General features: G+C 40.1%; 1 protein-coding gene and 1 long non-coding RNA gene across 3 annotated transcripts in view; one reads left to right on the top strand and one right to left on the bottom strand.

The window, feature by feature from the left end:
• The window catches only part of LOC112144211 (immunoglobulin lambda-1 light chain-like), an 89,025-nt gene that overhangs the window by 44,498 nt on the left and 31,608 nt on the right, over positions 1-12,919 (bottom strand). The gene's annotated exons all lie outside the window — the stretch shown is intronic.
• On the top strand, positions 1,920-12,913 carry LOC112144400. 2 transcript variants are annotated; one of them, XR_002918879.2, is made up of 4 exons: positions 1,920-2,153; positions 4,679-4,910; positions 5,010-5,106; positions 10,957-12,913. It is a non-coding gene; the product is annotated as an uncharacterized LOC112144400 (long non-coding RNA). The 2 variants fall into 2 exon arrangements; XR_002918880.2 differs by having other exon boundaries at positions 5,010-5,188.

Raw genomic sequence — 12,919 nt, 5'->3', positions numbered from 1 at the left:
GGCCACAGCCTCCCTCAGTCGCTTGTTGTCGCTGTTAAGATCAGATATTTTCTTCTCCAACTGTTTGATAGTTTCTTTATTTTTCTTTATAGCTTCGGAGTTTGCTTCAATTTTTATTTCAAACTTTTTTAACAGCTCTGTTTGGTGGTCCACCTTTTCTGTCAGGGTAGTCACGGCCTGCAGGATCGTGTCAAAAATGGTTTCATCCTGTGGGTTCTGTCCGCTCCCTTTCTTCTGCTTTTTAGGATGAGGAGCTTTTATTGGAGTATGCGCCAGGTTTACTAGTTTAACTTTGGATATTTCCATGTTTTCTTCTGTGTTTTCGGCCTAATTTTCCCCAAAAATCTTGTGATTTTCGGCCGTAGTATAATCGTGCTCGTTCATTTTTAGCTAGTTCGCGCTAGCTTCTCCCGAAGTCAGAGGGGGGTAAAAGTAGTTTGTGGAAGTATAAGGCGCTTACCACAACTTTCAAAAGATCCAGGATAGGTAATTAAAACAAACTTGAAGTGCTCTTAGTAACAGAACGCACAAAAATCACTATTAAGGACATATATTAAACGGTAATAACATCGGAGCCCACAAAGCACGTCCGCTCACTCCGCCATCTTGGATCCTCCCTCCATTCCTTCTGCGCTTGCAATAAGAACGAGAAGAACTCGCTATTGCTGCGTTCAGGTGTGCTGGGAATTTCTAGCATGTGCTCACACTGACCTTAGCAACACAAACACACTCATTCGGTGCTCCATTCATTGTGACTCACAACTACAACACTGATCTGTAAGATTAAACACATTTATGCAAACATGTTGCACATATTTCTATATAAGCAGGTTTTTATATGCATTACATAAAAAAACTTAAAATAATGATTTCATTGGTCTTGTCTAGTTTTAATCTTTACTCTTCTGTGATTGAAAAAAAGAACATTTGTGTTTTGAACAAAATCAATTTCTTAAAACATGGCGAAGATATNGTGGACTCTGTTGCTGTCCCGGTCTGGGTGGGCACTGTGGTGATGTTCCTGTGACCGAGCTGGCTCCTGGTAAGATAGAATCCTCAATACTGTTTCCTCACAGCAGAGGCAGTAATTTGATTTTATAATTTTCATTTAGAAGTTATTTTTATAAGTATTCGTTGTGTGGGATCATGGGTTGTATGTGTTAATGGTGGGGAGAGGGGAGGGTGAAGGGTGGGTTTGTTTTTTTACTGTGCTTTTGTTTTTAAATGTAAAGCGCTTCGAGTTGCGTGAAGTATGAGAAGAGCTTTTTAGAAATAAATAAAGTTTGAAGTTTGATTGCAACATTGCAAAATCCTGGAAGTTCAGAAATATTATAATTATAGGAGAGTAATTAAATGTCGAGAAATGGCAAGTCTCGCCCATCTGTAAAAAAATATGTGCAGCTCTATATCCTGTATCACAGTATACTCTAAGTAAATATATTTTTCTCTACATCACATACTGTACCAGTGTACTGTAGTATTGTAATGGAGTGTTGGTATAACTGTTTGTAGGCCTTGTATTCCGTGTATATTTTTTATACCTAAATTGTTGATATTTCTTCTTTTATTTCTCCAGTTTCATGTCCTGATCATTGTGTTTTCTATTTTCTACATAGTGTTTAGTAACTGTTAAACATTGTATTCAGTTTTGACTGACTTGGGTCATAATTTCACAGCAGAGTTCAGTTTAGAGCACAGACTGAACTGTTTTCAGGTTCAAGTTTGGTTTTGTAAGAAGAGTCTGAGGTTTTGTAGCTTGAAAATTTGGTTTTGTGTTCACAGTTCAGAGAAAAGAGCAGCTTTTAAGGAAAGTGTCTTAACATTCTGTAATCCAAGCATCCACTGTGCGCGTGACCGATCCTGTGCTGCCACCTGCTGGAGCTCCATCACTATGTCAACCATTGCCACACAGATACAGAGTCATGGTCACGTGCACAGACACCCGCGTCCCAGTGGGGATGTCAGCTGTGTTGCTATTTTCTCCATCTTTCCCCTCAGCGCGCACGCGCGCTCCCCCTCACGTGTCTGCTGCGCTGCGTCGGGACTGCGCCTGGCGCACCGAGTCCGAATCCGAGCAGCGGGCCGAGCTGAGCCGGGTCGGGACCGGACATGTCCCTGCAGCTCCCTCCGTGCGTGATAGACTGCGGGACAGGGTGAGGACACGCGCACACGCATTTATGCTGCTGCACACGAATCATTTATGTCGCCCTGTGCGCGTGCGTACGAGCTGTTTGGGTGCTTTTAAAGGGACAGTTCACCTGTCGGGAAGCAGACACGCGCCTTCTGCGTCACAACACCAACATTGCGGTGATTGTGTGTCTGCTGGAGGTTTGGACCTCTCCATCTCCATCCAACCTTCACGTGCACAGCAGCGTGTTCTGGATACGGTTCTGGTTAAACCGTTTAGATCTACTTTGGGTTTTGTGTTTGTTGGGTCCTTTATGAGATCTGGTCCAATTTGGATCTGGTTTTAAATAACTTTTAGTTCTACTTAGTCTAATTTAGATTTAAGACATTTGTACACAGTAAAAAAAGGAAGTATTGCTGTAACTCTTAAAGAGTTAATTTTAACTCCGAGCCAGTGAACATATGGTCCCGACCTGAAAAGAGTTAAAGGGACTCTGAACATAGTGTTGAATTTTCAGGGTTAATTTATCTCTTTTAGGTGTTAATAATTGACACTATCTGTACCACTTTAACATTAAGAAGTGTTGAATAGTTTTTACACTTTAAAAGAAATTAACTCCCACAGTGTTGTATAAAAATGACACTAAGTTATGTTATTCACAATTAACTCTGAAAGCTACATTTCATTTAGAAAAATGTGAAAAAATTCACAAGATACTTATTGATAATCAATTCAACAAGTCCAGTTCAATTCCATCTGGTGTCTTGGATAAATTACAACCCATGCTGAAATAAGACTAATTCAACTTGAGTATTAACACCATTTTTTAAAGATTACACTGCTGGGAGCGGGGCAGGACCACAGGTCCTTTGAAACTATTAGAGTCCACTTTGAGAGATTAACCAGGTCCATTTATTCTTTACATCACTTTTTTAAAAAGTACAGTCATTGTTTTTCTAATCACAGTCTTGTAAATAATAAAGGCACAGAAGGATGATGGCTCATTTTCAATGGAATTTATTGAAACGTTGCATTGTGGGATTTCACTTGCAGAAAATAAAAAAAATGTAAAAAAATCATGAAAAGTTGTCCAATGAGGTTTACCTCCCGTCACAGGTAGATGATAGTTCACATTGCTCATTTAGAATAGCATGCCACTGTAACAGTGGAGTTGTGTAACTGCACTTTTTTTTGCCATCACAAAACTCAAAGTAAACAGTAAAATATCAATTTATGAAGTAAATGATTTCAGGGGCACATGCAAGACAAATCCACTGACATCAGATTAACTTGTAATAGCTTTATAACATCAGGGTTTTAAAACACTAATCTCAGGTTTGCATTAAATGACTATATGTAATATTATGAGAGCCAGTCTCAGTTGTACTGTACTTCTGTACAGACGTGTTGTTAATGAAGCCGCCTGGCCTGAACTTCTGCCACACAGGGACTCTCCTTCACTTTCCCTATGTTGTACAGAGTCATCTGGATGAATAAACATGTTCTGTAGCATTGGCTTGTATGTTGCGGTATTTCCCAGTGTAATATCTTCGTAGTCAAACTGTTCTGACTCTTTCAGAGTCATTACCACCAAGTGTAAGACCCCACACTTGTTTTCCAAGTGTTGGTGTTAATACTGAGAGTTAAAATACATCCATGCATTTTAACTCTGAGTATTAACACCAGTAAAATTTGCAGTGTTAAATATGTTCATTGACTCTTTTAGAGTTGTTTTAACAACCTGGTGGTGACAAAATTTGGTGTTGAAAGACACAGAGTTAACGTGACTTCAGAGAGCTCGACCAACGTCCCTTAAAGACTATGGATATGTATTACTTTTCGATCTATTTATATTCCTTTTTCAGCAATAGTTTGATCTAACATGTTGTTGCTTGCGATATTTATTTATTTATTTTAAGCTAGGTCGGTATTTCTAACTATTTCTAAGCTGCTAACCTTGTCGAGTGAAAACCTAGCTTGAAATGCGCGCCAATTCGGTCCATCTTGAAATTGTCTTTAAATATTTGCCTTATGATGTGACTGTTTAATTTTAATTTTATTAATATGATGTAAATACTCTGAATAGGTCGTTGTTTGAGTATCATAATTCCAATATTTGCAAAATGGTGGCTCAAATAAACTACAACCTATGTGTTTTGTGCGCATTATGGTGTGCTTTTTTAACTTTAATGTCTCAGACAAACACATAGTTTCAGTTTGTATATTTTTTCATACTTTTACTTGGCTTTGTAAGTATCCTTCTCTTTCTGCTATGACAGACTGCAATAGAGTGGTTAATTCAATTATATTTACTGAATTAAATGTAAGTGACCCTTTTTTTTTTTTTGTTTGTTTTTTTTTTAACCAAGTTTTGTCTGTTATCTGGGAATTATGGGATACGACGCTGTTCTTTTCGTTATCTGCCTTATGATTGGTCGGATTAGTTCCGGTTTTCATCTTGGCTGAGTTGTCTCGGAAGAAATATGATTGTTGGTAGAAACGTTAGTTCTTCCGTTTCTGGCGCTAATGTATGTATCCTTTGTTGTAAAGAATCATCTGGAGGAGCATCTCATGACGATCAGCTTAGAGGAGCAGACCAGACCAGAACCCCATCTAGTTCCAGAAACTGCGCTGAGAGAAAAGTGTAAGGAGGCCATTCAGCGCATGAGGACATAATCAAGAGGTAGATGAAGCTGACATTTGACTTCCGCTGCAAAATGCTCCTTGACCTGTCGACCAGTGTTCTGACAGCCTTTCACTTCTTAAAGACATCAAAGGATTGGTAAATAAATACATCATTTATTATTAAACTGTGTTTTATGAATTTCAGAGGGTGAAAAGAATCTGGCAGTGAAATTTGAATGTTTTCTCTTCAATGTAGATGTTCGGGGAGGAGGGCTCTGGCACGTTTCTGGAAAAATGGAGAACTTCATTCCTGTGGAAGATCATCTAACAATGCAGAAAGCTGCAATCCAGCAGTGAGTTGGAAGATCTTCTCTTGGCAGCTGATATCCCTGACAGTGGAGCTGAAGTGATGACATCATTGGAAAGAGTTTCACAGTTAGTGATGTCTTCTGAGGATTTTTCTGTAAATGAGGAGCACTGGATGATTTCTCCCACACTTGTTCAATAGTACCATTTTAAAAGCTCCGCCCCTGTTGGTGAGAACTCTGTGCGAGCATATAGCATCAAGCTAATTTTAGTGATGTTAAAATAATGCAAGCAATTCCAATCTCTGCCAGTGACAAGGCAAGGCAAGGCAAGTTTATTTGTATAGCACATGTCATGTACAGAGACAATTCAAAGTGCTTTACATAAAACATTAAAAGAAACAATCAAAAGAAATAGTAAAAATGTCATTCATCATCATTCAAATCATTAAATTAAAATTAAAAGAAAGTAAAAAGATTTTAATTTAAAACAAGCATAGATAAAAAGTGCAGATGTAAACTTTTGAATACATATTAATCAAATGCAACTGAGAACAGGTGAGTCTTTAACCTGGATTTAAATACACTGAGTGTTTCAGCAGATCTAAGGTTTTCTGGAAGTCTGTTCCAGATCTGTGGTGTATAGAAGCTGAATGCAGCTTCTCCGTGTTTAGTTCTGACTCTAGGAACTGATAAAAGACCAGATCCTGATGACCGGAGAGGTCTGGCTGGTACATACTGGGTCAGGAGGTCAGTCATGTATTTTGGTGCTAAACCATTCAAAGCTTTATAAACCAGTAACAGAACTTTGAAGTCTATCCTCTGACAGACAGGTAACCAGTGTAAAGACCTCAGAACTGGACTGATGTGGTCTACTTTCTTGGTCCTTGTGAGAACCCGAGCAGCAGAGTTCTGGATAAACTGCAGTTTCCTGATGGATTTTTTTGGTATTCCTGTAAAAACACTGTTACAGTAATCAAGTCGACTAAAGATGAAAGCATGCACTAGTTTCTCCAGGTCCTGCTTAGACATCAGATCTTTAATCCTTGAGATATTTTTGAGATGATAATAGGCTGATTTAGTGACTGCCTTAATGTGTTTATCAAAATTTAGGTCTGTGTCTATCACTACACCCAAGTTTCTGGCCTGGTTGGTAGTTTTTAGTTGAATAGATTGAAGCTCTGTAGTGACGTCTAACCTTTTTTCTTTAGCCCCAAAGACAATAACCTCAGTTTTGTTTTTGTTTAATTGAAGTAAGTTGTGACACATCCAGTCATTAATGTCCTCAATGCATTTACCAAGAGCCTGTACAGGGCCTCGGTCTCCTGGTGTCAGTCTAATATATATCTGTGTGTCATCTGCATAGCTATGGTAACTAATGTTGTTGTTCTTTATAACCTGGGCCAGTGGGAGCATGTAGATGTTAAATAGAAGTGGTCCCAGGATGGAGCCTTGGGGCACTCCACATGTAATTTCTATTGGCTCAGAGGTGAAGTTACCAATTGACACAAAATATTTCCTGTTTTCTAAGTACGTTTTGAACCAGTTTAGTACTGGCCCAGTGAGACCCACCCAGTTTTCCAGTCGTCTGAGTAGTATTGCGTGGTCGACTGTATCAAACGCAGCACTGAGATCCAGTAAAACTAGCACTGACATATTTCCACTGTCTGTATTCAAACGTATGTCATTAGTCACTTTGGTCAGAGCCGTTTCAGTGCTGTGGTTCTGTCTGAAGCCGGACTGGAAGACATCATAGCAGTTGTTTTTTATTAGGAATTCATTTAACTGATGGAAAACAGCTTTTTCAATGATCTTACTTAAAAATGGCAGGTTTGATATCGGTCTGTAGTTGTTCATTTGAGTTTTGTCTAGACTGTCCTTTTTTAGGAGAGGTTTGATTACAGCTGTTTTCAGTGGTTCTGGGAAAACGCCAGATGTTAACGACAAGTTGACAATCTGGAGCAGGGCTGGTTCCAGGATCTTTGAAACTTTTTTGAAAAAGCTTGTGGGTAGAATATCCAGACAGCAGGAGGAGGAGTTCAGTTGACATAGAATGTCCTGCAGTTCTTTACTGTTTATGGGTTGAAACTGAGCCATTAGGTTTATACTGGTTTCAAGTGGATATGGTTCATATCCTGAACTTGTAGTTGGTGAAACAATTGTTTGTCTAATGTTTATGATTTTGTCCCTGAAGAATTTGGCAGTCATTACAGGCTTTGGTGGAGTAAAGTTCTGGTGCCACTGACACAGGGGGTTTTGTCAACCTGTCGACTATATTAAATAAGGCCCGAGCATTATGGGAGTTTTTGGTAATAATGTCAGAAAAATAGGACTTCCTTGCAGTGCTCAGTTGTAAATTATATAAGTGAAGTTTCTCTTTATAGATGCCATAATCTACCTGTAGTTTAGATTTTCACCATCTGCGTTCAGATTTCCGACATTCTCTTTTTCCGTTCTTTACCAGAATGGAATTTCTCCATGGAGATTTTTTCCTACCAGAGATCACCTTCACCTTACTAGGAGCAATGCTATCCATGATATTTGACATGTTGGAATTAAAGCTATTAACAAGTTCATTGACTGAATTCCCTGAGAGGGGATGAGTCAGTGAGAAAATCTGATTGAACATCTCACTAGTATTTTCAGTTATATACCGTTTTGTGATCTCCTCCCTGAAAACATTTGTGTGAACTGGAATTGTGCTCTCACAGAAAACACAGCAATGATCAGACAGACCTAAATCACATACAGTCACCTTAGAGATGTTCAGACCTTTGGAAATCAATAAATCAAGAATATTCCCTCTGTTGTGTGTGGGCTCTGTTACATGTTGAGTCAACCCAAAATTGTCCAGAGTGTTTATCAGGTCCTTAGTCCCTTTGTTCTCAAGATTTCCATAAAGGATGTTAAAATCTCCAGCCATGATTATACAGTCAAAATCAAGAAAAATTATAGACAGCAGTTCACTAAACTCAAGGTTAAATTCAGGACTGCATCTAGGGGGTCGATAGATATTGATAAATATGGTTTTGAGTGAGGCCTTCAGCTGTAGGGCTACATATTCAAAACATGGAAAGTTTCCAAAAGATAACTTTTTACACTGAAACATTTCATTGAACAAAACTGCAACCCCCCCGCCCTTTCTGCTTGTTCTTTCCTCACTGATAACACCATAATTGGGGGGAGCCGACTCTGTGAGAACTGCACCCCTACTATTCTCATCTAACCAGGTTTCAACTAAAAACATAAAATCAACTTTGTTCTCAGTGATAAAATCATTAATTAAAAATGTTTTTCCTGCCAAAGACCTGACATTTAAAAGTGCTAACTTGAGAGGTCTAGGAGTAATAATATTTTCATTTACCTTCTGTTTCTGGAAATGCGCAGAAGAAATGTTTACCTCTTTTAAAGTCCTTTGTTTGCGTTTTGGGCAGATTACATTCCTCCTGTTGGTGACAAGTACAGAAACGGTGTGTGTTTCTAGAGAACAGGGTCCCAGGTTTTTCTGGAGAACATCATGACTGTTGTTATATCCACAGCCTGGACCCTCAACACATCAAACATCTGACTGCAGGGACAGGATATGATGTTGTACAGGAGAGGGTGGGGCTTTACGTCGTCCCTTCGAACGTTCTGGTGACAGAGTTATGGGGGACAAAAATGGATTGGCCAGAGGGGTAGATCGAAGCTCAATCCCGACTCGCTCCATCATCTGCTCAGTGAATTTCAGGTGGGGTGAAGAGGGTGAAGAGGATGAAGAGGGGGAGGGGGAACCGTCGGGAGTTTGTTGGTTTGGTGGTGTTTGGGAGGGTCCATCGTCCTCGTTGTTTTTCCTCTTCCGGTGCTCGGAGGCAGGTTTTCCGTTTTTGATGTTTTCCTCTAGTGGGGGCAGCTCCGTTCCTCGTGTGGATCCAGTCTGTGTCTGGCCTTGACACTGAGATAAATTAATCTTAGTCTTGGCATGACGCAGGGAGTAGAAGAGATTGGAGGAGAACAGTTTAACTCCTGATGTGTTTAAACTGAATCCTTTTTCTTTAAAAAGATGTTTGCGTTCCCAGAAAATGTGAAAGTTGTTGATGAAATGAATTGCTGTTTCACCACATGTCGTAGAAAGCCACCTGTTCAGTGCCAACAGCCTGCTGAATCGCTCTTCTCCTCCTCGAACAGTTGGAATGGGACCGCTGATAAAGACAGCTACATTCATGGACCTCACAGTTCTTATCAGTCCAGTGAAGTCTTGCTTTAAAACTTCAGATTTTTGCTTGGACACATCATTTAACCCTGTGTGTAGAACAATGTTTTGTACTGTCGGATACTTTGCCACAGTTTGCAGAATTCTCTCCTTCATGTCACTGACCATGTCGTTTGGAAAACACAGGACTTTAGTGTTCTTTCTGCTGAACCACTGAACATCTTTCACAGTGGAATCACCCACAATAAGAGTATCTGGCCGAGCCTTCAGCTTTCTTTCTGGCCATTTACCTTCTGATGGGTTACAGGTCCTCCTCGTGCTGCTTTCCAGTGGATGGTCGTCGGGTAATCCAGGGTCATCTGACAGTGGAGCAAATCTGTTTTGCAGGGTCACCGCTCCGTTCATGCTTGGCTTCTTTCCTTCTTTCCTCCGGTGTACGGGACTAGAAGAGGTCCTCTGTCTCGTAGGAAGAGAAGGTCAGTCAGCCTCGGAGGCTTCAGCTTTCTGCGGGGGGTCGGTCATCCCATGACCTCCAAATCTCCAGCTGTTGGACTTATTCTTTGGCTTTGCTCCAAGATGGTTCCAGGGAGGATTATCTTTCGATTGTTTGTTATTGTCCACAGATGCTGTCTTTCTCTCCATAGAATCTGTGCCATTTAGCTGCGTGTTCGCTCTCTCTTCTCTGCTGAGATGAGGTAGTGGCAAAGTTGTGTTGTTTCCATAGAGTCCATTTACCTCCACGTTCACTTCTATGTGGCGAACCTTAGTTTCCAGCGCTGTTATCTTCTCCAGAAGGTCTTGGTAATCCTTTGTGGAAAGGGAAGGCATCTTGCTGCTAGTTAGCCTTGTGTTAGCTGCTGCTCCGTATATCAGGCTTCAGCTGCGTGAAGGCCAAGTACACGTAGGGCCCAAGATAAATTGTTTTAAGAGGAATGCAGGAAAAAATCCTTTTGTTTAAAGTAAAAAAGAAAAATAAATCCGACCCGATGGTTTAAAAGTATTCAAAAGTTATTGCTGGTGTGATTAAAAAAAGAAGAAAGGAAAATAATCAGCGAAAATTAAAAGCAGAAGGGGGAGCAAAGCAATGTGCGTCCGCACTCTAGCAAAGTGACATTAATTTGTCCACTGGTCTGAGATTATAAATCATTTGAATCCTTTGAACCAATATTGGATCAATCCAGCTGTACAGTTGTGAGTCAGACTGAGCCAGAATGACAATTCACTACAGCACGAGCGTTGAATTCTCATCATGTCTGGCACACCTGAGCGGGTCAGCGTGCACGCCGGGAGTGAGGAGACTTTGGCATGCCCACTTCAGTGGCTGCATCATTAGTTCGAGCTTTTTCAAACATCCAATTTCAATCAATCAATAATACTTTATTAATCCCAGGGGGGGAAACTAGGTGGTGGGCAGCAGCTGTTTTTTACAGCGCTTTATCGCCCAAAATTTGTTTCTGACCTAACCTGATTTGATTTAAGAAATACTCAGAAATGCAGTTTTAATCGTAATTTATTTTATGTAGTTCCTCTATAAATAAAAAATGCTACAAGAGCACATTAAAAACATGTCTGGATTTCTTATTATCTCCTTTCTTAGTATACCTGATGCCCAAGAACAGGATTTTTCAGCTCTAAAAGTTAATTTTTGAAATGTAATATTACTATCTCATTGTAAAAGCCTCAATATATTCTTTATTTTCTTTCAGATGGGAATCGACATTCAAGAACATCTTGATTTCAGCACAAAACGCACTCAACTCCATCTCATGACTGCAGGGTGAAGAATGAAAGAAATCCACTTGTTCTTTATCACCAATACCATCGTCTGCAGGTCGGATTCGATGGGGACATCCCTAGTATTAATACTCAAGTTGAATGATTTCAGCCTGGTTTGTATTTTATCCAAGACACCAGATGGAGTTGAACTGGACTTGTTGAATTGAATATCAATAAGTATTTAATGTTTTTTTTTTTTACATTTTTCAAAATAAAATGTAGCTTTCAGAGTTAATTGTGAACAATATAACTTAGTGTTATTTTTATACAACACTGTGGGAGTTCATTTCTGTTAAACTGTAAAAACTATTGAACACTTCTTAATGTTAAAGTGGTACAGATAGTGTCAATTATCAACACCTAAAAGAGTTAAGTTAACTCTGAAAATTCAACACTATGTTCAGAGTCCCTTTAACTCTTTTCAGGTCGGGATCATACGTTCACTGGCTCTGAGTTAAAATTAACTCTTTAGGAGTTCTAGCAACACTTCCTTTTTTACTGTTTAGGGAGAGATCAACAGACATGGGTCTCTTTATTTTGTAGATGGAATTGTTCATTTTGTTCTTTCTTTGAACACACATGACTCAACCAGGAAGGCCGCCTGTCCGTCTGTCTTGATGCTTGATACAACACATGTGCATTTAGTGCTGCCATATCATTAATGTTATAGAACACAGTGACTGGCCAACGCTGATTTGAAAGCCGGCTGCATGCAATAGGGCATTTCCATAAGTGTACAAATTTACATCCATTGTTTACAACTGTGCAAGACCCTACATGATAATGGGAGAAATGTTCAGTCAAATCATCTGCTTGCTAGGCTACATCAGGGGTCCCCCTAAACTAGGGCCCACAGACCAGATCCGGTGTAGGTACCACATGTGCTCGGCCTGCAAGATCGGCTCGGGGGCTTGCGACTAGTGATGATGTCACACTACTGCAACTTAGACAACAGCTTAGCTATTTTGCATCGTTTTTCTGTGCTGAAACTAATGTTTATAATAATGTTTATTGAAAAAAAAAGAAAGAAAAAAGTGTTGAGACCTGGTCGGGCCATTATTTATTATTTTGGCATTGACAGCTCCTTCACTAACGTCTGCTCTCCTCAGTGTAGCAGAAACTGAGCTGCATATTCCAGTGGGATTTCCTCCACTCTGTGCAACCAAAAAGAAGTTCAACACTGCCAGGATGTATTTTGAAAAAAATACGAGCAAATAACCACTTCCCTTTTTGTATTTATTTTTTTAATGTGTGACCAACAACAGGCTAGCATGCTACTCTCGAGGACCCACTTTAGCACAAACATCACGTTTGCAGCCTGATTTCTTTGTATTAAATTAACAATCTTATCCTGTGACGATTCGCCTTAACATGAAGGTGGCTGGCGTTAGAGTAGAGGATGCTAAAAACAGTCTTAGATGGAGGAAACTGATTCGCTGTGATTCGACCCCTGAAGGGAAAAGCCCAAAGGGAAAAAAACAACCTGTGATGATTCGCCTCGATTGAATTGTTTTGTTGTCAAGGTTTGATTGCAAATACTGCGCCACCTTCTGCGATTCTTTGCATACTTGTTTGGACCTCCTCGGCTCTTTACTCGGGAAGAGTCCGCGCATTGTTATGGAGGAAGTGTGTCATTCCCCGTGTCAAGTGATGGTGGTGTAATGGTCCGGACCAATCGCAATTTTACATGTCATCAATCCGCAACCCCCTGAGCTGATCTTGCAGGCCGAGTTTATGTGGTACCTACACAGACCGGCCTCCAAACACTTTCAGAGACGCATATTTATTTATTTATTTTTCTCAGTCCGGTTGATCAAGACCCACAGAGTGGGTGTGACGGTGTAGCACTGTCAGCTGATAGCTGCACCCGGACACGCACGCACACACACACCC

This window comes from Oryzias melastigma, linkage group LG17 (assembly GCF_002922805.2).
Source record: "Oryzias melastigma strain HK-1 linkage group LG17, ASM292280v2, whole genome shotgun sequence".
Taxonomy (NCBI): domain Eukaryota; kingdom Metazoa; phylum Chordata; class Actinopteri; order Beloniformes; family Adrianichthyidae; genus Oryzias; species Oryzias melastigma.
The sequence above is the reverse complement of the archived record's forward strand: the minus strand, read 5'-3'. Positions and strand labels throughout refer to the sequence as shown.